General features: G+C 42.6%; 1 protein-coding gene across 2 annotated transcripts in view; it reads left to right on the top strand.

Annotated features, from left to right (window-relative positions):
* The first annotated feature begins 10,053 nt into the window (after positions 1 to 10,053).
* The window catches only part of LOC106036329 (LIF receptor subunit alpha), a 56,551-nt gene continuing 39,711 nt past the window's right edge, over positions 10,054 to 26,893 (top strand). Inside the window, exons 1-2 of one of the 2 annotated variants that reach the window (XM_066988901.1) lie at positions 10,054 to 10,199; positions 18,785 to 18,891. The gene's annotated coding sequence lies outside the window, so the exon portion shown is untranslated. The other variant, XM_048057475.2, reaches the window with a different exon arrangement.

The raw sequence follows: 26,893 nt of genomic DNA, 5'->3' as shown, positions 1-26,893 counted from the left end.
TCCTTCTAGAACTAGAGCCAGCTGCAGTACCAGGACAGACTTCACATCCATGTGCAGTAATAAGTCAGCCTCTTTGGCAACCACTTCTTCAAAAAAAGCAATGATTTATGCAACCACTGTCACCTGTGGGCCTTGCTGTGGAGCGTGTAAGCTTGTCTCCTGACTCTGGAGACTCACAGAGCTGTGGGCAAGAAATCTGTGAGATGCCTACTTTGGTGTTGCTGCAAGACATTGCTGTTCTGTTCTCTTAACTCAGCACAGTATAATCAGCTGTTACTTCCTGAGAGTCACATTTTCTGATGGCTACTGAGCTTTGGTTGGCACAAGCCAGTGGCAGCTGTTGGTCCTGCTGGGGCTGTGTTACATGCAGAGATATATCAAAAGAGGGCATCATGCACCTTGGGGGTTGGTCCTGCTTCCTCCTGATGTGGAAGGTTTGGAGTACATTTTTACCACTTGTACCCTGAAAAAAAAAACAACTGTTACTGACACAACTTACATTAACCTTTAGAAGAAGTGGAAACTTCAACAAGTCTTTCCAACACAGCTCTCGTGTGGGTTTCTCTGTGGGAGGAATCAGGCCTTTCTGGAATAAAACCCCAAAGAGTTGTGTTCCTTCCTCTGAAGCCCAAGAAAGTGGTAAGATTGCACAATGTTGGTCAAGGTTGTTGCCTGTAATAAGGGACAGGCTGAATCACAGTGTGAGTGTCATGGGTAAATACAGGTTTCTTCCCAACTCACAGAGGAAGTCTAATTGTTCGTTGTGAAGAACACTTGGCTTTAGCACCTGAACATACAACTAATGCACAACCATGCCCTGGAGTGGCAGAGAGAACTTTGCCTTTCCCCTCCCCACCCCTCCTCTCCAGGCACTGCTGTTGACACCATCACCCTCATTTCTGCTTCAGTCTTTTCTGTCCTTATAGCTTCACTTTTGTTATTTGAGGAATGGCCACGCTTCAAAAGTAGAGTGGACAGTGCCCTCTAGCCTAATGAGGTGGTCAGAGCACTCTGTGGACACGGGAAACATCTGGAGCACCTTTGGCCGTTGCACTCCAGCTCCTCTGCTTCCCAAACAAGCCTTTTACCACCTCTGGAGTTGGAGGTGATGTTTTCACTGACATGTGATGGCATCTGATGTTTCTTCTGTGTGACTATGGAGAGAGACCACTCTGTGGTGTTTAAATCCAGGAGAGGATTTCAGGCTAAAAATGCCATTTACGGAGGCCTGAGAATTGTGCGTGGGTAGCACAGGATGTAACACAAAAAATTGACATTGACATCTCCAAAGCTAGGAGACACTCCATCTGGATGTGATTTCACACAGTGTGTATATTCTACATCTTAAAGGTCAAGACTTTCAGACAGCTTTCTTTGGCATCAGTCTTGCTAATTATAGGCATAAGGAGGATGACTGTATGTATATATGGCCAGGGGTCCAGAATAAGGCACTGTGGAATTGCTGCCTGTTTGTGCATATCAAAAGAAGGAAGACAACAAAACCTCAGCTTACAGGGCTGCATGGGAAAGAAAACCTAAGAAAAGAAATGAGACAACAGTAATTTCCTTTTGCCTAGGAAAAATGCCTCATGCTTAGCAGGTTGCTTGCTATGAGCTTTTTCACATGTTCACTAGATGCCTGTGTGGGTTTGTAATTATACATTTTAGGTGCAGCAAAGAGTGTGTGTGAGCTTTTTTTGTTTTGTTTTGTTTTGTTTTGTTTTTTGAGTTCTCAATTTTTCTTTTCATGAAGGAGAACTACCAGTCTAACTCAAGTAAAAGGAACATTAAAACACTGAGTACTGCATTGTCTAGCTGTTCTGCTCCCAGCTGCACTCCACAGAAACACTGTGCATAAAACAGGGAAGAAGTAAAGGCTGAAGGGAAGACACTCAGCACTTGCAACAGCCAGCTTACAATCACCAGCTTGCCAAAGCCAGCATGCCAAAGCAAAGCACATTTGCTGGGGCTCCACTGAAGTGCCTCCAAAGTTGGAATTAAAAGCCTAATAAGGTCTTTCTGGATGTAGGTTCTCCTGTAAGCCAGGTACTCCTTTCCAGCCAGTTAGTTCCCATGTTCTAGCGTGTATCCAAGTGACGTAGTTACAGCGGTTTTTGGAGGATGAGCAGCGTTCTCACGTGCTGAGGTGTGGACTCACAAAGAAAAAAATCAAGAAGATCTTTGCAATTAGAACATGGTTCTGCTCCCTCATTTGTCACTGCCTTTCTTCAGACAGTGGTCAAAAGGCAAGATCTCTTTTCCCTGCCAGCATTAGCGTCCTGCTCAGTCCATCCTGGATATTGTGAGTATGCTTGGGTCCCTGGCCATGCCTGAAATACTCCAGTCTAGTGACTAAGACACATACCTGAAGGATCATCACCTCTTCGAGCTTGAGGACAGCCTATAGCCCAGGACTGTGGTTTGACACATGACAAGAGTGCTGCCCTTGGATATTTATGACAGCTCCATAGCCCTTCAATCTTTGCTCTTGGCTGCTTATTCCTGTTTATTCTGACCTCCTACCAGCCTTCCAGTGGATTGACGCTTGTATTCAGTGTAACTGACAGCAGTGGAACTATCCAGTTAAAAAATACCTTAAGGGAAGGTTAATTAAAAAAAAAAAAAAAGGAATTGTTTTCTTGATCTTACTGTGTGGCATTGCACAAAGATTTATACTAACACAATGCAGTACAGAATCATAAAAGTGACACAATGGATGCTCAAGCTCATACTGCTGGCAGCAAAAGTACCTGCCAAACCCTAATCTAGGCCGCTACATGCATGAACTCAGCCAGTGCATCCTGCACTCACAGTAGCTGTCTCAAAAATATGCTCTACTACCTCACCGGTGAGCTGTGCTTCAGAGCTGGGAGCACTGAACACAGCTGTGTGGATGTGAATCACTGCTTTAGCTCAGTGTTAACAAATGGGAGTCTGACACAGGGATGGTTGTTCTCTGCATCGCAGGTGACCCAAGGGGGGAAAGAAGCTGCCTAGACATCCCACTTGGCAAAGACAGGGCACAAGACTGAGCACGCTCAGAAGTACAATTTTCAGCTTGTAAGTATGTTCCTGGTGTCTGTGTTGCTGCCCACACATGTTCTAAGTGTTTTTCAGAAAATAGTTTTCTGCCTGAAGAAGCTTAATCTTACAGCCGTGATGATACAACAAATCGTTCCCTGGGTGGGCAGCCTCTTGGCTTTACTAGGGATAAGCAGACAGGCAGATGGAGATTGCTGCCAATCTGCAAGCTAGTGAAAGCAAAAACGCGTGTTGCACCAGAAGGGAGGATGCGAGGATGTATGCAGATATGTAATTAAGTGGGTAGTAGGTTAGGATTGTACGTCATTGCTAGGGATGGTTTTGTACAAAAATAAACACACAGCTCAGCACAAAAATAGTTCTACCTTGATGGAAACTCCTGGAATGGATACAGAATTTATCTGAATGCTTGACCTAATGTGAACAACCAACTTGACTTTATGAAGATATCTCTAAAGCTGCCTTTCAAATATGCCAGAATTACCTTCTTTGCTAGAGTTAGAATTTCTATTTATGCATCAATACAGACCTTTCATTAGTCTGCGAGAGAACAGTGGTTAACCAGAGCAACTGAGACACACCAAACAATAATATTTGTAAGGTCAGGCCCACAAAAGACAAAGCTGCTTCTAATAAATGGATTTTGCCAAGGCTAATCCTTAAGGTAGGTTATTTGTACGTTATTTAATATGATAATATCCCTAGCCCTGATGCACTCTGCTAAGTAGTACTGAAACCCACAAGAAGTCCCAAAGACACCTTTTAACCCAATTTTTCTTCCACATGTAGAAGTCAGTGGTTACAGCTAAGTGCACAGTCCCACTCTTCAGTTTGGCTACCCTCCACAGGTTTCACATATTAGCCTGTACTGGGGCATGGTGCAGAACATACCCTGGCATCCATCTCTGAGGGACCATATGAGAGTTTGATACATTGATGTGGGGGCTATGCATGCTGCAACCATGTCCAGCAGTAGAGATCTTGGGTTTCCTCTTGGACATGAGATAAATGCATTGAGCCATGAGGATAGCTGAACAGCAATTCTAGCAGAAAAGCATGTGGATCACAGGACTTACCATCCTTAAATGTGCTTTAGCTTGCACTTTCCACACAGGGAGCCCACAGGGCTTTAAAGATTGAATACACTGTATGGCCTCTGAAAAATGTCATGGAAAGACTGACAAGACAAATGCAATGACCTGGGTAAATACATGCCATTATACCTGTATTATATGCTCCTCCAAAGCATTCTCTAGGTATCTCCACCTCCTCCTTGGCTGAGCTGTCTTTGTCTCCTTGCTTTTGTGCTGATGCACAGAAATTTGGTTCCAAGCAGTGAGTGGGCTTACAGCTCAGTCCAAGGATAGTATGGGAGAAGACATTTTTTTCCCCTGGATGTGGTTCAGTAGGGAGTGAGGGTGTTGCTGCCTGGAAACTTTGTGAACAGAGAATTTTGATGATTTTAGCCACTTATTCAGGAATCACTGACACTGGCTGCTCAACTGAGTTACAGGAATTCTGGTTGAATGGCTCCTGTTTGTGCAGAGGTCAGCTCTTGAGTGCATGCAAAGTTCGTAACAGCTGAATTATTGCTTCAAATTCATCCAACATTCATTAGACATGTTCAGGCCATGTACTGAAGAACAGAAAAGCTGAAGCATCACACAAGCATCAACTTATGAAGCTTTATAATATAGGACACATTTCTTTGTGGGAGCTCATAGAAAAAGAAAAAGTATGGCAATACCTGTCTGATAAACTGGTGAACAGAAAAATAAGACTGCCAGGAATGGCACAGCACCAGAAAAGGAGCCATCACCACAGTAACAATAATTACTAAGACAGGAGCATAGCTGAAAGTTGCACAGAGCAAGGCAGTATGTTTGAATATGATACACTGGTATTGGGGAGACACTGGCGGGACTTGCAATATTAAGAGTACTTGTATGTCTGAGATGTTCTCAATATATTTTATTTGCAGATTTCCATGCTCCTCTGGCTATTACAAATCTCAATTAGCCTGTGACTCTCATAAATCCTATTTTTCGTGATGTAATTAGGACCTTCCACTACTGTGCAAAGTAAGCCTCTTCAATTTCATATCCATAAATCAGACTTAGTTCTAGGACTGGTTCCACCAACCCTTCCACAGTTAGTAAGATTGTTACCATTTGCTGGTGTTTATCCTGTTCTTCAGAGATTTATATTTAGCTTCATTTTCTTCCAAGAACTATGCTGTATCTTATTTCACTGACATGAAGACTGACCTCTCATGCTACTGTATGGGACACAGCAATGGGGCTCATCCAACATGATGATTAAGCATGTGCTGAACTTTACACTGCCAGTATAATCAACTGCAGGATAGCACAAGTGTTTAGACGGGAAATGACTGCTAATCAGTTCACAGCACGCAGGTTGTTGCAGCAGAGCAACTTCAGCAGCAGGTCACTTCTCGGTCATTAGTTCACTGTAGCCACTGTGGATATTTGTAACCGAAGTATCAAGACTTAACTGCATGAGGTCCAAATGGAAATGCCTGCACGAGGAAGTATCGGAAGACACATTAGAGAAGCATGGAGAGAATGGACTTGAAAGACAGCAGTCAAAACACGAATGGTGAAGAGCACGTTGTTTACATCAAGAACAGAATAGGAGACCAAACGCTCAGGTTTGTTGCTCTGATAAGGCCACAGCATAGGCAATTTGTCGCACAAAAACCCATGCTCTGATAACATGGACCCAGATAACATCTTCCCAACAGGAAGACAGACAGTGGCCATAAAGATGGCAAAATGAGGGAATACAGCAATAGACAGCAGCTTTTCCTAAGGTTCCTGGAGGATATGGCAAGCAAGGATCTGCAGCAAAATCACTGCATAAAAACTGCTTGAATCAGTAAAATATAAAAGATCTCCTCAAAAAAGGGATTTGTTGTTGCCAGTCAAGACAGACCCAACATACCCAGTGAGGACTCAGGAGCTGGTGTCCCTCATCCTCTGTGTCCACACACAAGCGACCCGGTCAGGCCTCTTGGCCAGAGAAATCTTGACACTTGGCAGCATGTGGCAGTGATCCACCTGCTAGCATCTCTGTTCTGTGTGGGTGAAGCTTCATCTTCACTGCTAACCATAAGGGTCTTATTACTGGCAGTGAATCCAATATATTCCATGCAGCGTATTTTCAGGCATCTGAGGTAGATTTTTTTCCAGTGAAAGGAATGCAAGTGCCTTCAGTTTAATTGTTTTGGGCAAGTCATGTTTTTCTTTCCATTTCTTTTAAAATTCATGGCACTACCTAAGCTAGTGCAGGTCAACAGATCAAAGTCTTTCATTGCTTCTCCCTGCAAACGCACAAACCACAGCAGACTATATGGTTTTCCTGCTGACAGGGGAGACCAGGGAATTTTTTGAAGCCCTTAAACAACATATTGCCATCATGTCACTGGGGTTTGCAGGCATAGGTCCCTAATGATGAAGAAAATTCCCTGTATTTGAAAAATATTAATTACGAAGAGTTTATTTCTCCTGGGTCAGAACACTCATTTCCAATAATAGCTCTGATCCAGCCTGACAACACAGGGATGCTTCCACTGAGACCTCATAGGAAAGAGCTGTTGCTTTGTGAGCACACCAAAACATATTGCACTATCCAGTGTACTCGAGGTTATTCTTGGCATGAACAGAGGCTACTCCTCATCCTATCACAGCCAGCGTGAGTTTTGTTATTGGCTTTCCTGAATACATTCAGTCAGACCCAAATCTGCTTTGCTGGTTGTATTATATAACCATTTTTAAAAGAAAACAGGAATAGATAGTCCATAAACAGAACCATTGGCAGATCTCTCCGGACAATACTATGTATTTACAATCACTGGTGTTTGTAAATGCAGGTAGGAGTACCACATTGCACACTTCTGGTTAAACTGCATGGTTTGTCAAACATGCACACAACTTCTCAGCAAAGGAAGTTCTTTAATATTCTTTATTGGCTGGAGGAAAGTGGGTGCCAAATACAACTGTGAAATGGGAAACAATGCACAAAGGAAAAGTTCCAGAACATCAACACATCCGTTCCTTTCCTCTGCCATAAATAACCAACACACCCTTAACAGCAAGACTAAATGGCTCCAGGAAACTCTCATTAATGAAAATGTCCTAGCTGGGCTTCTCACTTTCATTTGGAATTTACACTGCCCCAAGAATTGTGTTTTTTTTTCTGACCTAGAGAGCAGATAAGTTGTTCTATAAGTAATACTAGGCACTGAGATAAACTAAGATAACTAAAACTAGCCTCCTGTCCAGAGAGACTTAAATCTTCCTCTCTCACTGCCCAAATATTAATGTTGAAAGGCACAGCCCTGCTGCTGTTAAAATCAATGACAAAATGCAGCACTAAGTCTATAAAGACAGATGCTGTGTTCCAGCATCTGTCCTTCAATTTTCTGGAAACCAGAGATAAGGCAGGAAACAAAATAAATGGACTGCGTATATGTAGTACATGCAGATAAGTTTTGTTGTAAAATATAGCAGCTGTGATATTTTACAGGGAGAGTTGCATGATGAGACAGGATGCATAGATGGCATATTTTCTGAGGATCAGAAGTCATAGGGAAAGGACAATTAGACCAGCTATTAGTCTATGGGACATTTATATTTAAGCTAGCATATTTCACTGTATAACAATCAGATAACTGAAACCTAACCATCCGCAGCTTTATCACCTTGAAACTTTTACTATACAGTCTTGTCTTATATAGCATCAGGTCAAAAAAGTTTCTTAACTTCTAATTGCGTCATTAAACATTGAGTCATTAAATACAATACCAAAGCCTTAAAATAACTTCAGGAACTACCCCTGCCTCTGATTTCTCCTGGCAGCTCCTTCTCATTTCACAGTCACATTTTCCTGCTCTAAAAAACTGAACACCTCTTTACCCAGTTCCTGTACAGAATGCCTGTAAATTACAGGGAAGCTGCCTTGCTAATCAGTAAGAGAAAATAGTAAAAATGAATACCGTTTGATTTTGTCTTACACAAAATGGGCCAGATCTTCTGCAATTACTTCTAGTACACATTCCTTGATCAGCAGGGCTTCCTGCCAAGTGAAACGCCTGTGAGCCATTACTAAGGGGAAAGTAACATGAGCTGCAGAAAAGAAAGGTGGTACAATTTCATTTGACATTTTCAGTGCCTTCAAAAGAGAGTCCTTGTGTCCCTTTCATCGATGGAAACCTGCATTTTTGGAGCAGTCTCCACAGCACAGGCACGAGCTGTGTCCTTCCCAGCCTTGGATGCAGACTTTGGGAAGACACCAGGCTTCAGTTCCTGAGATCTGAAACGGCAGAAAGGCAGAGGCACTCCTCCCTCGGATGTGTCAGAGCAGTGAAATGGCCACCTTCTTCTCCCCAGGCCTTCTGGTGCTAAGGACATTCCCAGCCCTGGCTGCTGTAACGTGGAAAGAGGCCAGGAGGACTTCAGGGTTAGAACAGGAACAAGGAATTAAATGCAGAAATGGTCTTAGGCAGCTGACATATCAAATCTCTTGGTGCCTGAACTGCACAGCAAAGTTCAGACCACAGAATTAGGCATCCAGCAGGCCTTTCCAGTGGGGAGACATTTGGGACTGTGAAGACCTGACTGACATGCTAGAAGGTAACTGCTTAAACCTACTGGTTAGAAGACCACTAAGGAGAGAACTCTCCAAAAGTCTCTCTGTCCTTGGAGTTTTACATGTTTCAGGCTATGTCAGGAGGAAACATCATCTTCTGCTTGGAATGCACAGCCCAGGGCTTCTCTCCAACCCTTCTTTCTCAAGAACAGTATGTGTATAAGGAGACTCAATGCTTCCTCTTAAGAAGGTGACGCAGGTCAACGGATAGACAACTGCCTCAGGATACAAGGCCCGAAGTCAAGCATGCTCTTGAGGCAGAAGAGACCTAACCACAAGGTTCATGCTTCTCTTGCTCTGGTCTACTGAAGCTTCAATTGTCTTTGCACAAGTGAAAACACTGGAAAGTGAAGGCAAGGATGCAAGATTTCAACTCTACAAAACAGCCTATATTCACTTAGCCTGAGCAGGGAACGTGGAGGATGGCAGGAGGCTGTGGCTTTGAGGACCTGAAATCCATCTACATAGTCAAGACAGGATACAAGCCTGGTCCAGGACCTCTGTGCAAGCATACACAGTTCTTTATTACCTACATTCTGAGAAAAACAATCTACGACAACTTGGGAAACCTCCGTAGGAAAATGTAGGCAGAAAAATGCAGGGAAAACTGAACAGTTACTTTTTCTCCTGGTCTTGCTGTGGTTTACTGGGGAACAAAAGAGGAGCCACAGGCCTGCCAACTCTTCTGATTTTATGGGCCTCGTGGTATATATTTTTTTAATTGCCTGACTCTTGAGACTGTGGGATTGTGAGGATTTCAAGTTTAATTTAAAAGAGAGGCTGGCACGTAACTGTTGTGGCTTCAAAGAAATGTTGGAGGTCGAGCCCCAGACCTCAAAGACTAGAGGCAAATACAAGATAAAATGAGTCGAACGCCTCCCGCACTCCGTGCCCTGGGCCCACCGCTTCGTGCCCCGGAGGGCTGGCGGTGCCGGGGACATCCAGAGCCCTTTCCTTAGCCGGGCGTTTGGCCTCGTCCCGGCGGGGACCGGGGACGATCAGGCCAGACCCGTGACTCCACCAGCCCCCGCAGCCCGCTCCCAACAGCCCGCCGGGGACCCGGCGGAAACCACCGGCCTCCCAAGCATCCCCAGCGGCGGCGCAGCGACCAGGACGCGGCGCTGAGCTCGCCTCAGGGCCCGCGGCCGCCCCTCAGCCCCGCGGCGGCGGCGGCGCGCTGAGCCCGGGGGGCGCCGTCCCCGGGGGGCAGGCCCGGGGGGTGCCGCCGCCATCCCGGGCAGCCGCGGCGCCGGGCGGTGCGCGGCCGAGGCTCCTCCCGCGGGCAGACCGCCAGGCCCTCTCCTCCCTCTGCCCGCCGCCTGCCTCCATCGCTCCCTCCCTCTCTCCCTCCCCGCTTCCCTCCCTCCCTCCTTCCTGTCGGCGCTGCGCACTGCTGCCCGCCGGAGCTGGGCCGCCCGGGAGCGCGCCGCCGGGCAGCCCCGCGGCATGAGGCGGCGGCCGGGCAGGGCAGGGCGAGGCGGCGGCGGGTGAGCGGGCGAAGGGGGCACGGCAGCCCCGGGGGCTCGGCACGGACCGGGGACAGGTGGGGGCGCGGCGGGGGTCGGGCGCTGCCTCCCCCGGGGGGACGGCGGCGAAAGCGGCGGCTCCGCTCCGCCGCTGCCCGGAGCTTAAAAAGCGGCTGTGCGGCAGGTTGGTCGGAGCGAGGACGGAGCCGTGGTAAGTGTGCGTGCCTCTCCTCGGCGTGAGGGCTCATTTATTTGGTTGGCTTTGGAACTAACACCCTCCGAATATAGATATATAGATAGATATATATATACGCACACATATATATATACACACACACACACATACATACATACACACACATATATACACACGTATATATATGCACACTATATATATACACTCACACATATATACACTCACATATGTATACACATATATATACACACACATATATATACTCACATATACACACACATATATACAAATATATATACACACATATATACTCACATGTATATATATATATACACAGATATATATACAGATATATATACACAGATATATACTCATATATATATATACTCACATGTATATATATATACACAGATATATACACACACACACATATATATACATGTAGATATATATATACACATATATATATACACATACACATGTGAATATATATATATATATATATATAATAGGGACCTTGGGAGGGGAATCTGGAGCCCTCCCTGTGGCTGGAGAGCATCCGGCTGTGCTGCGCGCCTCGCCGCACGCCGGCTGCGCCAGGGCACGGTGGCAGCTTGCCGTGTCTATTTTAAGGGGTTGAACTTGTGACGGGTTTAGAGGCTGGGGTTTTAAAAAGATCTCTCTAAGCCTCCAAGGTGGTTCTGGAGAGGGAGTTGTTCTCCTGTTGAGGTTCGGTGTGTAAGTAAATTTGAGCTGGGCGTATTGTGTTGGCATGCTGTGGGGTTGCTTCGGCAGGAACTGGTGATGTAGGTGGTTTTTCTGTTTTTCAGTCATAATCTGTGATGGATGCCTGGGGACTTCGCTATAAATGGGAGTCGAGCTCCAGATAAATATTGTAATCACCTAGTGCCAGGGAGATCCTGGCTGTGGCTATCATGTAGGAATTATTGTTTGAATTCTCTTCTACAGACTTTCACACTTAAAATCTCTGTTGCAAAAGCCATCATATATTCATTTTCCACAACCAAGTTGGCTGTGTCCTGTCAAATTCTGTCATGGAATCACAGGTACTGGGTGGCTTTCTGTTGTGTTTGAGGGCAGGTTGTTACTTAAGTCAATGTGACTTGTCTGTGACATCTCACCTGGGAGTCTGTTCTGCCTTTTTTCCTTACTGTAAAAGAATTCTTTAAATTCTTATTAAACCCTTAACATGTAGCACGAACCCAGACCGTTAATCAGACTTAGCAGGTTCAGTAGCTGTGAGGAAGATTAAGGTCCATGCCACCCCACGTTCCCTTTCAAATCATCATGTGGCAATGCCAGCTGAGACAGTATGTTGTTTAAAGTTGTTCCATCGGTGCACATGTGCTTTATAAATAAAGCTTTGCACATCCTGTAAGGAAAAATGTATGAACTGGTCAGTCTGCAGAAAGCCCGTGCTTGTCCTTAACTTCTCAACCACTGTGTGCTGTATGGTTTTGGTGACAAAGATGAGCATTGATTTCTGTACGCTTTTGGTAGTAAAGGTAAGCAAGCACATAAAAGTCTCCAGAATTGGGCCCTTGATGTGAATCAAGATCAAAATAAAAATAACGTTTGGTGAGGTGAAGGGTTAGGATGTGGGAAAGGCAGCAGCAAATGGAGGGAGTGGATCCACAGAGTGAACGGTGCTGTATCTGCAGCTAGTTGCTGTTGCTGAGCATCAGATGCCTGTCATTAGTTGAGTAGGCATCTGCAGGTTTCTTCTGAGACATCTGCTCAGGCTACTAGGAAAGTCCAGTGTCAGGAGACTGTGAGTCTGCTGGGATCTGTATCTAAACTGGAGAATGTTGTAGATGTCCACAAATCAAAGGCTTAAAAATCACCGACTTGGAGCTGGTTTAGAATATAGCTTTCAGATAGTCAATAGGTGACCAGATTTTGTTTGGTTTTGCTTTCTGTTTATTTAGTATACACATCCTTCACATCCTTTCATCTTATCACTGTTTCACCTATTCAAACTTTTATCAGTGTTATTAAATGATAAGAATTCCCATTGTGCACTATCCAAACATACCATTTCAGTCACTTAGAGCAACTAGTGGCAAGCCCTATCAAGGAGTTAGATTGTGCAAAATCCCTTTACAGGTGAGCTGAGGAAAGGGCGAGACATAACCTTTAAGTGAGGGCATTCGCGTAGACTTGCCAAAGTCTGTGGAATATGCAGGAACAGCCGTATGGGTGGAGATGCTGTCCAAGAAAGAGAAACTTATTTTCACAGGTGGTAAAGCTGCTACTGCTACCTCAGCACAGAAGTCATAAGGCTTTATTTTTCAAGCACCTAATGAGTTACCGTCTGTTGCTATAAGGTCACCTCTGTGTCAACATCACGTGCTGCACAGACTTACTCTAAGAGCTTTAGTAAACATCCAAAAAATCACCTGAATGTATAAATCTCCATAAGTAATGCTAAAGCAGACACTGCAATCAGCCTGGAGCAGCTCTGTTAGAGCACGTGTTGTTTCATCCAGTGAGTGTCTGGCAGCCGGTTTTGTGCCATGTGAGAAGATGTATTTAAACACAAGGCTAGGTGTGTGTTAGTAAGAATTCTGCCTGAAAGATGAAATGGTACCTCAAGAAGAAAGTGTCTGGCAATCGAGATTTTTATAAATGCTGACTCTCTTGCAGAGTGCAGCACATCACAAGGCTGATGCGGATGGATTATGTTTTTCTGCAGATGACTCTATAGATGATGTGATCAGGTAAATGGGGTTCTTTTCCTGTTATGCTGTGTCCTAGTGCTCAGAGGAATGCAGAGGATGCTAAATTCAGCAATTCCTGTTGTGTAACCCATCGAGTGTTGATACGTTTTCTAGATGAAAACAAAAATGATCTTGTACATTTTTAAATGACGGTTTGTATTATCTTGTAATGAGCTTATTAGAGCTGTTGAATGGCAGCTGTTGGATAATGGAAGGGAAAACAGAAAAAAGAAATCAGGAATTTCTTGGAATTGGTTTTGTTCCATTTTCAATAATACAAATTGATCTAGGGCATGGTTATAATAGAAATACTGAGATCTTGTACTGAGGTCGATGTTGAAATACAGAGATGACTCAAGTGGAGGGATGTTATTTAGCACTGCAGGGGAAGGTTTGATGAGGGAGGTTTAAAGATACTTAATTAGGTGAAAGGGTTGAGAACTCAGACCAGATACTTGGTCTTGCTCTGGCTTAGATGTTGATCCACATGCACAGAGATATGGAGAACAGGTACAGAAGTCAGTTTTACTACTGTTAACGAAGTTAGCTAGAATGAATTGGAATGTTTTTTTTTTGTTGTTTTTTTTTGTCTGTTTTGTTTCAGTGTGCCTTTTTCTCTGAAATTTAGTTATGAATCCATTTTGGCTGTTGGGCATCTAATTTCTGTCTAAAAATAAGAAAAATAAACTACTTTCCTCTAGATACAGCTTGAGAGGTGATTGTACTCTGTGCCCCAAGGCCGGTTGATATACTTCATTCCATAAACAGCTTATTGTAAAAACTATAAATAATCCTTGGGACCAGGGCCTGGAGCCCGTGGTCCCCAGTCCCTCTCACAAGGGCACGTAGTCCTGCTCTGAGTCAGTAGATGCTCAGAGCCATCAAGAGAAATGCCATCTGCAGAAAGGCTGTAGAAGTCTCCATCCTGACTCGTCTGCTCATCTTCAGCATAGTCACAGACATTTCCCACACCCCAGCATGGGCTGCAGTCACTGGGCTGCCTTGACAAGGGCAGCATCACTGCTGCTTTCTTTTTCTGACCACATCTTTAAGCAAAAGTGATGGCTTCTGCTTTTGTTTGAGGAGCCCCATACTGGGGCTATGTGTGACACCTTCTGTGCACATTTTGCTGGCAGGCACAGGTGAGGGAATAATTGCTTTGTGAATCTTGAGTGTTATGTGTTAGGCAGGTGTTGTGGACCTATCAAACTGGAGACCATCTGCAGCTCTGCATCCTGGTGCTTACAAAATTAGCCATCACGTCTCTCCCTCTCTCTCGCTCTCTTTTTATTTTTTTTTTATTTTTATTTTTTGCCACTAATACTTAGCTGCAGCTAAATGGGATTTTGGAACATGTTTGTTTTAGTTTAAGCATCAAAAGTTCTGGTTTTATAGGTGCTTAAATGTCTCCAGGGATCTCTTCCAAAATCTTGTGGATATCTTCCAGAGTCATTACTGTGGCAGTGATGGAGGCCATATAAATTCCTAGACGGCCAGAGCTACTTTCTTACCCCTCTTTGTAGTGTGGAGGGACAGCTGGGATACAGACGACCTGCAGACGCTAAGCTTCCCCTGTTGCTTGTCTGCTTTGCTTTCTGACTTGGAAGCCAACAGATATTAATTAGAATTAATGATATCTAGCAGTACCAAACTGACAGTAAAGATACCCAGGGACTGTTCTCTATAGCGGCTTTTTTGCTGATCATTGTTGTCCTCCTGTCCCCTGGAAAATGTGTAATGCCTAGATTTATAGACCGTGAGAGCCCTCCAGTTGTGTGTCCGCACGGTCCTTGCCCTTCCTGCAAGAACCAGAAGCTCTTAGCAAGGGCTTTTGCCACTTGGCTGCCGTCTGCCGTCCCTGCTGCTCCCTCTCGAGTCACTCCTAGTAGCGGGTTTCACTGCAGGGAGAAAGTGCTTTGGCTAAAAATAGCTCCCAACCCATCGGTATGAATGTTGGTCAGGGTGTAAGGTTTTGAAGGGCATATGTCTCCCCTGCTTTCCATGCACCGTCTGGAGCTGGCACTGGAGTGAAGTCAAAGAGCGTTGCTACAACACAAGCAGCCTTCCCTTATCCCACAGGCAGAGAACTGCTGAGTTGTCAGCTGCCGAGTCCAAATTATGCCTTTTACCTCAGGGAGCACAAGTTATAAAAGCACGTGTCATGGAAACAAGGACGGCACTGTAGCAATTCTCTGCTCCTTCTGCCTCGCTTCCTACCATGCCAAAAACCAGGCCCACAGCACAGCCAACAGCTGTGTTGCCAGCTTGGTGTGTGGGGAGCACGTTAGGCCAGGATGGCTCCCCCATCTCTTCGCTACCCGTGTTGGGGAGCAGAGTCTCCTTTCTCTCCTGTAATCCCTGGGATTGAGGGGCTGTAATCCCTGGGATTGAGGGGCTGCTTTCTGCAAAACCAAAGAGTGCAGCATTTCAGCCAGCCTTGGCCAACTGAAGTCTTAAGTAGCTGAAGAAGCTTCTTGGGTGGCTTTTTTGCTTTGGCATCTTACAGGCCAGCCAAAAAGTTTCACTGATGTTGTGGCATTGATTAGAGAATTAGTGTGGGTTTTTAGTTAGGTTGTGGTTGTTTTGAAGTTTCTATATTGATGAGCAACCTTACACCAGTGTTGTTTGCCAGTATAACTTACTGCATTTTGAACACCTTTACAGTCAAAACCACTTTCTTTTGTACATATGTACCTATATTCTTAAAATAGAGGTATATGTCTGTGCTTGCTGTATACCTGTAGCTGCACAGGTGATAGCTTTGTATCTAGGTGGCCTGGTATTTTGTAGCACATAATCATGAAATTTATATAAAGCAATGTATTTGTACTATTTGCATAGATGATGAACACCATCTGAAAATTATGCTGTAAAGTTTCTTATGCTTGCATAATTTTGTCATTATTACACAAATCGCTTAAAGGTGTAATAAAAATGCAATTTATAGAGGTGGTCGAAGGTGGTTCGCATTGTTGATCTGGCTCAGACACGCTCTGTGTTGTACTTCTGGGCCTCAGCCATCCATCTAAGCTAGTTTTGCTCCATGAATAAATCAATTGCTTCCCTCCAAGAGGAAGTGCAGGCTCATTTGACTGAGTAGCATGGTTAAACATTTATTCTGGATGGTGTAGGTATGACCTGTGGCAAGCTTGGCTAGCACAGTGAGCAGAGCAAGCCAGCTCTTTCCCAGCTGGTTTTATGCCCTCAAATACCCCTCACTTGCACCCTTGGGCATGCAGCACACTTCAGCCTAAAGCTTTGGAAACTACTTCATCTTTATTTCGAGAGCTTTGAACTGAGCAGCACGCAGAAAGATGGATTGGAGCCAGAGGCTGGCCTGGGCCGGTTGCGGTGAGGAGGCCTTGTCCAGACGCGGACATGTTGGGCCCAAGCAATGCGAAGGCAAGCCAGCCTGCAGCAGTGAGGCCGGCTGTGATCTGTCATGCTGTCCACCAGGGTGGTTTGTGCATCTGTGATGCTGATAGCTGCTTCACAAGCTGTATTTCAAATTAAGTGCACATTTGAGAAGCCCACTGCACATCCCACATGTCTTGGAGAGCTGAGAGGACAGGCAGATTTGGGCAAGTGGAAGAAGAAGCTTGGTTCTGCTCTGCGCAGGACAAGCAGCTGTCTTTTGGGGCTGTCTGGTGATATTTGCCTTAGCTTGGCAGCCCTCATTCCTTTCAGATCAGGGCTGAGGCCATCACCCAGATCTTGTGCCAAGACAGCTCTGCTGCTCATCACACGATGTAACCCTGTTTGTATGGCTGTCCATGTATTTGCCCTTCTTGAACTGGGTGATCTCATGGCCTCAGTTAACTATAAAATCAGTGAGGACAGAGCTACAAAATCTCTCTCTCAAATAATTGGTCTTAATAATACTGCAGGGCAAAAATGCTGTTTAAATCAAATGAACTTCAGCAGAAAATTATAGTGGTCAGTATTACAGGTTGGGCTCCTGCAGACTCTGAAGCACAAAGGTGAATGTAAGTTATATGTATTCCAGCTACAACTAATTTTCACAGTCTTTCATGTTTTGGATCAAGTTCAGCACTTGCAGCAAAAGAGAGATTTGACCTCTGAGGTTTTACAGCTACTCTGGAGCTAAAACTAAGGAGATAAGCTTTTAATGTTTAATCCTAGGTGGGGGACAGAGAGAGAGAAAGCAAAACAGAAGTGTGATTTATGTATATTGCAGACTTCAGTGTTGTCTTGAGCTAGTTGTAACAAGTACCAAAGTACTGTGGGTGAGATGCACATAATAGTCACAGTCTTTTTCTTTTACTTCTGTTAAGGTTTCTGCTGGTTCTGAGGATAATAATATCTGTTCCCTAGAGTCGACCTGTTCCTCTTCCTTTTCCCCTCCTTACCCCTGCTCCATACTCCTGCAAAGGTCATGGCTATGAGAAGCCTTCAGTATACAGGTCTCCAGGCACGTAACTCATAATTCATCTGCTGGAATAGCATTGTCACAATTCCCAATATAGAACAGCCATCTCATCCGAATTGAATGTGATTGGCCTGTTCTTCTCTGAAATGCTAGGAGTTTTTCAAAAGAAGGTATTTTTGACCCAATGTTGCCTTGTGTTTCAAATGACAGGATCAGTCTGGATGTAAATCCAGCAACCTGTGACCTGTATTTTAAATCTTAGCTCAAAACTGATAGTTTGTATATTGTCCTCCTTCAGTATTAGAACAGCTATAAGATCCATGGGATTTTTGTGCTAATCTAGGCTGATGGTGTACTGTGAACCTGAGAATAATAATACTGAACTTGTTTTAGAATTTTTTCAGGAATGCATCCAATCTTACTTTTAAGATTTCAAGCAGTTCATCCCATTCTTGAGAGGCTTTGCCAACATTTAATTAGCTTTATTTTTAAATATATGCACTTTTCATTGAAGGTCTGCTACATGACATTGTCTTTTGTATCTCATATATCATGGGCTACATTTAAATCATTTTTCTTTGTAGGTAATTCAGAACTGTGATCAAGTAACCTCATTAAACTAAATAGTCTCATTGTTTCAGGCTTCGCAGCAACAGATTATCTCTCGGACCCAGACTGCTCTATGTAACCATTTCATTCTGGGTATAAATTGACTCTGTACTGGATTAGACCATTTCCACTGCTAATGAATGTTTAGTATTTCTCTTGTGTTGTTAGATCAAATGCTTCTATAAGGTAAACTCATCCACACAGACTAAGTTCTGAGCATTTTCATTGTCAGTAGCTTTTATGTAGGTTCACTTGGTCTGTGATAACTGTTACTCTGAAAACTGAATGTTTTCCAGTTGCTTCCCCATGTTTCAACTAATAAGCAGTGCAGCTGGTGTTAGTATGCAAAGAACATATCCCTGAAAACATTGGGTTCTTTTCTTTTACCCTTTTGCCCTGCTGTCTACTTGCTGGCTAATTGGTAGGTAGCTCTGTATTGGAGATGAGCTTGGAGAGTGATTGTTGCAGACAATTATGGAAGCAAGCCCTCCATGTTACAATAGCTACCTTCAGAATTAGGTCGTAAACAGACTTTGAGTGAAATAGTGTTAGTTTTTCTCTCTACACAAGTAGACACAGAAGGTGTATTTGTCATTCCAGGTCTTTTGTGAGCGAACCTCTCGTGTAGCGTTTTTCCCCACTGATTCATACATGAATCTTTTAACTTCAGGTGCCTAACGTGACTGCCCGCTTCAGCATTCGGCTCTCCTGCACTGAAGAGTAAGGACTGAGCCTGCCACGGGCTCCTGCAGCTGGGCTCCTGCCAGCAGTGCAAATGTAAGTGTACGCATAGCTTTACTCATAAGATCAAATTAGTCATATTTGGGAGCAATATGTGTATGTATGTGGTTACTGAGATTTGTTTTCTTGCATCAGTCAGCAGTTATCTGCACAGTCACAAGCAGTGCTTCATGGCTTTGAAATGCCTTCTCATCAGAGGGCACAGGTGATTTCTGATAGCATTTAACTGCTTAGTTCATGGGACTGGAGAAAAAAGCTGCTGCATTCTGAGCCCACATATTTGAAGAACTGATATTCTAATAAGTATTTAACAAGTGTTGGTAAACGTGCATCAATTTTTACCATTCTTAATGACAGTTCATTGGGAGCGTTTTAATTTTCTTATTTGGAAAAAAAAAATTGTCATGTACATTCCTGATATGTATATGGACCTCTGATCTTTTTAATCTCTTCTGCTGTTGCTCACAAAGACTTTCTGTATATATTATTCTAAAGTCAAATATTTATGCCCCTGAGGCATATGCATTGTCATTTAAATGTATTTTGCAAATGTAATCCTGGTAAAGATCCAATTTATAGCTTTCTAGTACAGAAGACTGCAGAACTGGGAAAAGCAGGGTACTCTCCGAAGATGTTTGAGTTAGTGGTACTTTTAAATGGTATGTGAATTCTAATGACTTGCTTTCTGGTGGGATTGTCAGAAGCTTTTTAGAAGAGGATTTCACAAAAGGGAAAAACAGAAGTGAGATATTGATGTTTCATACAATAAAATTTATGTTAGAGGTTTTACAGGTCTCTTGGTTTAGACAGTAAGCTTTTAAGAACAGGCTTGGCCTTGTGAGTCATGTACTATATATCTGATTAAATGCTTAAACAGCAGATATTATCCTAAGGAATAAAAGTCTGGAATAGAAAGTAAAAATGCACTGAAGCAGAACATGCCATCTTCATAACTGCACCAAAGTGTTAGTTGTCCCATTAACTCCATCTTCTCTGCGGAATTAGGTTTCCCCATGCCCCCACCCTGTCCACCCCATGCCCTGACATCTCACTCTGCAGCCGCTAGCGAGACCATTGAGAATTGTCGCACGTCTCTCGTTCCCACAGTCGGACTTGCTCAGCAGTTTAGGAACAATAGCTGTTTCATTGCTGAGTCGTGAAACAAAAAAGTTAAACATATCAGCAACAATGCATGAAAAATGGGATGAAGAGCCTTCCACAGGAAGGGATTTTTCCATGCCAGAGTATAGGTACTCGGGTTTTATGGGAGACAGAATCTAATAAGCAAGAAATCCTTCTTCTTTTGTACATCATCTGCCAGCTCAATACTAGGAGAAGTAAACCATAAGATTTACTAATAATAGCAGGAAGGAAGAACCCTGTTAAACAAAGACAGCAAAGTTGGATGACTTGCATGTGTATAATCCAAGGTTGTTTTTCTCTCCCAACAGCCCTTTTTTTCTTTAAACTCACCCTCAAGAAAAGAAGGAAAAAAAAAAAAAAAAAAAGATCTTTGGTGGTATAATCTTGCTTTCAAGGGAGGACTGAGGAAGAACTTCTGGAACTGACTCACTATGTCCTATTAGTAGCAGTCTCAATTTTCTGTGAGCTGCTGTCATTTTTAAATTAGGTGCAACACCATTAGCCTTACAGATGCTGCTGTCTCAGCACTTGCTGATGTGTTATTGACAGGGATTCAATTCACTGCTTTTGCTAAGCTCTAAAAGGAATGACAGAATAGCATTGCTCTGTTTTACACCAATAAAAAGTAATATGTATGGGTCCTAGCTATTTTACCTATTACTTTAAAATGTTTAGATCTTCCTTGTTTTGTTCCTTTTGCTGAGTATTATTTTAATGTTGCAGTTTGCTCAACTGTTTGATCTCCGTGCAAAGTACTTTATAGCAGTCTTTTCAATTCTGAGACTCCATGAAACAGCTAAGGAGCTGCTAATTTATACTTGTCAACCAAAGTCATTAAGCTTTCTAAGTTTGGTGAATTCAATCAACAGAAAAGATGTAAGCTTCCCATTTGGAGTATTCAAAACAAATTTGAGAATTTTTAGTATCTTTTTCACTCTCATGGACTGAGACATCTCAGTCTATGTTTGAATCAGATTTGAAGGCATCTTGTAGAAATAGAAACCAAAACTTGAACTTCTTATATGTCCTGTTTTAAAACAATGTTATGCCTAAACTGAATATTCAGCCTAAATTATTTGAAATGGAAAATCACATGTTAATTTAATTGTAAAACAACTGCATCTTGTTTCTTTAGCATTGCAACCAAGTGATTTCGTGTAGCATTCAGTTGAGGAAGTGTTGCTTGTTTTTAGAGCTGTGGATGACATGGAGCAGTATGCCAAAACTAGATTGTTGTCAGTGTCTCTATTTTCAGGGTGTCAAAGTTTGTTAGAGGGGTAGAAAGGGTAACAGGAATGAATTGGTTTATTTTGATACATTGGGTTGCCAGGTGTGCTGCTTTAAGAACTGGTCCACAAATAGGTCCCTTGCAGATGACTGCAAGGGCTGGAGACCTTTGTGAGAGGAGTTGAGTGGACAAAGGCGAGCAGCATTAGCTTCAGACAGCTGGATTTGATGTCTCTGCATGTCTTCTGGGTCCATGTTGGCAATGAAGGTTGTGATCAGCAAGAGAATGAGAGTACCAGTACTATGAAAGAGTGACCTGGCCTGCATGTGGGAGAGAGAGAGCCTCCATTTCCAGTAACCGTGTCCCTGTGTATGTGTGCATAAGTGCAGGAGTTAATATTTATTCTTTGTAGTGTGGCAGTGGTCTCTCTTGGGGCCTACAAAAGTTATTTAGGAAGGAGACTGGCTCTGATGTATTTCAACTGTAGAAGTCAATATTTGTTTTTCTGAGTACTTAAGGTTAATTCATACACTTTGCTGCCATGAAAGGATGCATGTGTATGCGTAAGTGCGAAGCTGGAGGGTAATAAAGTACAACTAAAACAGTATGTGAAAGAACAAGAACTCTCAAATAAATGCCAACTAATATGTGATTACACATGGACAAGCTTGTTCTCATAGTGTCATGATGTACTGTAGATCTTCCTTCTTTGGAGAGGCTGGAAGGGGAATGGCAGCAATTGAACACCAGCTTAGGAGTATAGTGGAGCAGAGAGAAAAGCATTCGGTCAACCCATTGGAAGGGAAGCCTACACCTGATAACATGCTGCGCTATGCCTTCATGCAACACATCTGATTCAGAGTGGAAATACAGCAGGGCATGAGAGCTTTTAAAGACACAAGAAAGATTAATACAATGGGAATTTATCAGAAAATATAGATTTGTAGTTTCAGGAATCCCTCATTCCCTCGATTACTAAAAAATCAATTTATTTCTCGTAAGTGACTCTCATTCCTTACATTCACACTGAAAGGATATTGCATAATTGTTGCTCGTTATTCTCAATATATTTAATGTGAAAGCCGCACTTCAGCATTTGATCTATTTATATGCCGTTCATACACATGAAGCCAGACTTTCTTTGGATTCAGTTCATTGTACCTTAAAAGTAATCCGAATACCACAGGTTTCATTGTAAACAAAGAAAGATTCCAACCCTCAGGTCATTGCCGGTTGTTTAAAAAAAAAAAACACACTTGGAATCACTTCAATAATTATCAGTGTTCTCTTATTAAACTAAATAGGCTTTTCCTGTGATGGAAAGAAGATTAAAGGTCATATAGTTCAAAATAAGTTTTTGAACATTACCAGATTAAGGAAAATGAAATCTTTCATTAATAAGGTCAGCTTCTTTAATGTTTATCAGCTCATAAGGATGTACAAGCTGTAGAGCACCAGCAGGGACAGAATTATGTAGAAAACATAACTTGTCTGAGGAACAGCAATTTTTTTTCTGCATCCCTCTTTGTAAAGCCTGAGTAACAGTGGTTAGCCTTTAGCCTCACATTGAATAAAGCACAGCTGACAATGTGGGCAAATGAAGTTTTCCTCTGAAGAGATGCTGTCTTGAGAACTACACAGAGACTAACATTATGCTCAAAAATGAAAAGTGCTGTGGAATTGAGTTTTATTTCAGTTATGTATCACTAAAATGCAGCAAAACATAGAGAAGAGGAAACACTTGTCTATGTAATTTCATTTGATTCTAGGTTTATGCACTGCTAAAAACATGGGTATATTTGTTTTTATGCTTTGTCCTGATAGTAAGAATCTAAAAGGCGTAAAAGATAGCTGTAGGCATTCATGGTAAGCTGTGTTTTGTATATATGTGAAGTAATCTGACTTATGTACCTTTGGTCAGTGTACTTGTTCCATGCTGCGTTGTGAAGTGCAAGAATTCAAGGAAGTGTGACCATGAGGTCACCAAATTCAAGCATATCAGGAAATGTGTGTAGCTGTATCAGATTTACGCAAATACATTAGTTGAGTCCTTCATCTTATTGCAGTATTAATTTGGCAGTTGTAGTAAGTATCAAGATGATTTTTGAATGGGTTAAAATACTAGAGTATAAATGACTCCTAGCAGTTTCCTTCTGCTGTGCAGCACAATAGCTAGAGGTTAAGTTTCTTATTTGGCTAATAGTGTCCCTTAACCTTCACCCCTCCGCTTTGTTCTTTGTTCAGATGATTAGGTGTTTTCCATCTGCACCTCTATGGGAGAAGAATCTGTGCTTGTTAATTTGAGCTGACTTCCTAAGGAAGTCAGGCATATTTGATAATGCTTTGTCTGTCCTCCTACCCCTGCCATAACCTTTGAACACGCTGCCCAGGTTCATTTCACTCAGAATGAGGAGGTAAGGTCTCAAAATAAGATGTCCTTAAAAGCTTTATGAAACTCTGCATCTGGTTGTAGAGACCCCACTGAGGAAATGGCTGCAGAGTGAAGTCAGCCTTCCTTGGACTGCGATCCAGGCCTCTCTAGCATGCTTCCTATGATGTCTAATAAGGCTTAGGGGATAAGCTTCAATCCATGTTAACACTTGGATAATAAGTAACAGCAATAAATCATGAACAGGCTTGTCGGTATACCCAAAAGTATTTAATCTAGTTTTGGTAGTATTAGGGTTCATTGTGTTCCTCAGAAGAGTTTGTTTTCTGTTGTTACCGTCTGGAGAGCTGTGCTGTGTTCTTCTAGCAGTAAAGGATATACCTGTAGTTAGCCACATGCTTGGTGGTAATTGATACGACCAGGAGTTAGACACCCGATTTTCTGTTCAAAGTGTCTTTGTTCTTCTGAAGATCCCACACTGGGAACATCAGATGCAATGTCTGGGTTGGGGACCGCGCTTGCATGGTGTGTGCTGGGCAAGGCATGGTAGATAACTCTAGGAGTGGTAACGGTTCCTGAATTAGCCTAGAAATTAATTGAAAACAGGAGTAATTCAGTGAGAACAGAAGGCAAAATGTACAAAATACACATTTAGTTTGAAAATCCCCCAAGTGCCATCTAATAAGTTCTTTTTAAGCTGTGGTAAAAATAAGCCATTGATTCCTACAGCATCTCATTGCAGTGCAGCCATTGCTCTGCCCAGCTGATGCATCTTTCTTCTCCCCAGCCTGGCTATCCCAGCAGCGATGCTTTTCTCTAGTCTCTCTATAAGTCATCTGGTTTGTTCTTGTGTGTTTGCGTGCTGTTTTCTTAACCAGGAGTCTTTATTGTACTTCCCAAATCCTTTTCAAGATTATACCATTACTATGATTATACTATTTGACATCATCTTCTCCTGTATATTTTCATTTCCTTTTAAAACAGATCTGGGTCTCAGTTTTTGTACACGTGTTTGTGCTGTGCTGTCAAACAAGTACTAAACGTTTTCCTAAAATCAGCCTTGAATTGTGGTACTTGTTCACAGATTTCTTAATCAAATTACTTCAACACTTCCTCATCTCTGTCGTGCACGCAGTCTACCTGCATCACTCTCCCCAAATGAAGATGTCATTCCAAAGAGTTTTCTGTCATCTCCTTGCCAGGTGAGGTTGCTTTCTCATGCTAATTGCTGCCTGGAAGTATCCACCACCTCTCCCAGTGTGCAGCTCCCTTATTTGTATTTCCATAGTGTTTAACAGTATGGGGATTGGAAGTAAGGAAGCAAATACCGGAAAGTAGGTGCAACTGCTGCATTGGCCTTAGACACTGATCCAGGTGAAATATCTGCTGCTTCATCTGGAGTGCACCTCTGCTCTCGTTGGTAAAGTCTCTTGCCCAAATGCTTGGCAGATGGTGCTGGTGACCAGCAGCTTTCAAAATGAGTTTGTGAAAGCATCAGTCCTTGAGCTGAGTTTGTGTGTTGCATCCTGATGTATCACTTCACCCTGCAGAGCAGGAGCATCCTGGGGAGACTTCCCAGACTCTGAGAGATGCTGCTGCTGTTCGTCAGCCAGAGGAAACAGTAAGGGGGGAGTTTTGCTACTCGTGCTTGGCAGAAACAACAGCACGCCAAAGTTCGTCTCAAAGGACTGAAAATGTGGTCCTGTGCACTCCTGCACATTAACATTGTAATATCTTAACACTCCTTGTTTCCTTTTCCTCAGCTGCAGATTAGGAGGGTGCGTTGGTGCAGATAGGCAGCTTGAATTATTTTGTCAGCTTTCTGAAAGAGAAATGGCAGATTCTTAAATTAATTCCTCAGAACTGGGGAAAGCCAGATTCCCAAATGGGATTCAGCCTTCATTTATAAACCATTTTTAGTGATTCATGCCGTGCAAATCTTTTATAACATGGAATGCTGCCATGTTATAAAACAGAGAGGGAAAGCCTGCATTCAGATTGCTAAAGAGAGATTTTTGTCTCAAATCTGGGAATTTTTTTAACGAGGTGGAAGAATGTACTCAATTGAAAAATAGCCCAACCCCCTCAAATAAATCTTGTTAATTTTACTTTTCTTCTTTATATTACTCAGTTATCTCTAGAGTCAAAGACCGAAGGCTGCGGGGTCACTAAAGCTGTTTTAAAGAAAGCCAGTTCATCTTCTGTTTCTGTGTTCATTGTCTTTACTGTCAGCTGTATTGGCAATTTGCTTTGTTTCCCAGAAATGCGTATTTCTGGCATGGATTTTCAGATAGGGGAATTCTTTGGAAGGTTTCTGTTGGCAACAGCAGGATGTGTAATTTGATAAATGCATATGAATATAGGAGCTTTTTCTCTCATTTTGAAGGTTAAATTAGTATCTATACTAAAAATAAATAAAAAAAAAAGTAAAAAATCTCAGAGCCAAGAAGAATGAATGTTCTCCACCTGCTAAGCAAAATAGTTTTATCTTCTAGCATTGAGGTTCTGGTCCTGACATATATTTAGCACCCGTGTTTCTGCCTGGCTGTATTTGGGATGACGGCTGTTCAGTATCTCTGAAAATTGAGCTTGGCATTAGTCTCTACAATTTTTTGGTGCTGTGCTACATGATCATTTTTGCTGAGAGCATTTAATGTTCCGCTTTGTGGTAAATTAGTATGATGATACCTTTAATTGTCGAGAAAAAAATAAATGTAATGTAACTTAAGAAAACGTACTGATGTACAGATTTGTTATGTTTAATGTGTATGTTTTTGCTGGTTTTGTGGTCTCATCTAGCATCCTCCATTTTCCCTAAAACTTTCATATAAGTTGACTTTTAACCTGTTCTTTTAAGATACCTGCTTGTGGACCACAAAAATAGGTATGAAAAGTGTGGCCACTGATCCTCAATTCATAGATTTCTAAACCAAATTTGGAGAGTTGCAATTGACATGTCAGACTGCTGGCAGGAAGCAGGCCTGAAAGACTTTTTGATTTTTTTTAAAATCAGTTTTGTTTGTTTGTGTTCAAAGTGGTTTCCAAGCACTTGACAATGAAATACATTCGGAGGCCAGAAAACAAAAAAAAAATAGTTGTTTTTTTTTTTTTCTCCATAGTTTCTTAATAGCGCTTTGGAGAAGTTCTACACTTAGAGAACTAAGCTGTTAGAACTGACTAAGAAAATTACTTCTTTTTCTTTTTTTTTTTTTTTTAAACAGAACCAAGCAACTGATCAGCTATATTTTATAATTAATACACAGAAACAGTTAAACCAA

The sequence above is a fragment of the Anser cygnoides genome, chromosome Z, assembly GCF_040182565.1.
Source record: "Anser cygnoides isolate HZ-2024a breed goose chromosome Z, Taihu_goose_T2T_genome, whole genome shotgun sequence".
Classification (NCBI taxonomy): domain Eukaryota; kingdom Metazoa; phylum Chordata; class Aves; order Anseriformes; family Anatidae; genus Anser; species Anser cygnoides.
The sequence above is the reverse complement of the archived record's forward strand: the minus strand, read 5'-3'. Positions and strand labels throughout refer to the sequence as shown.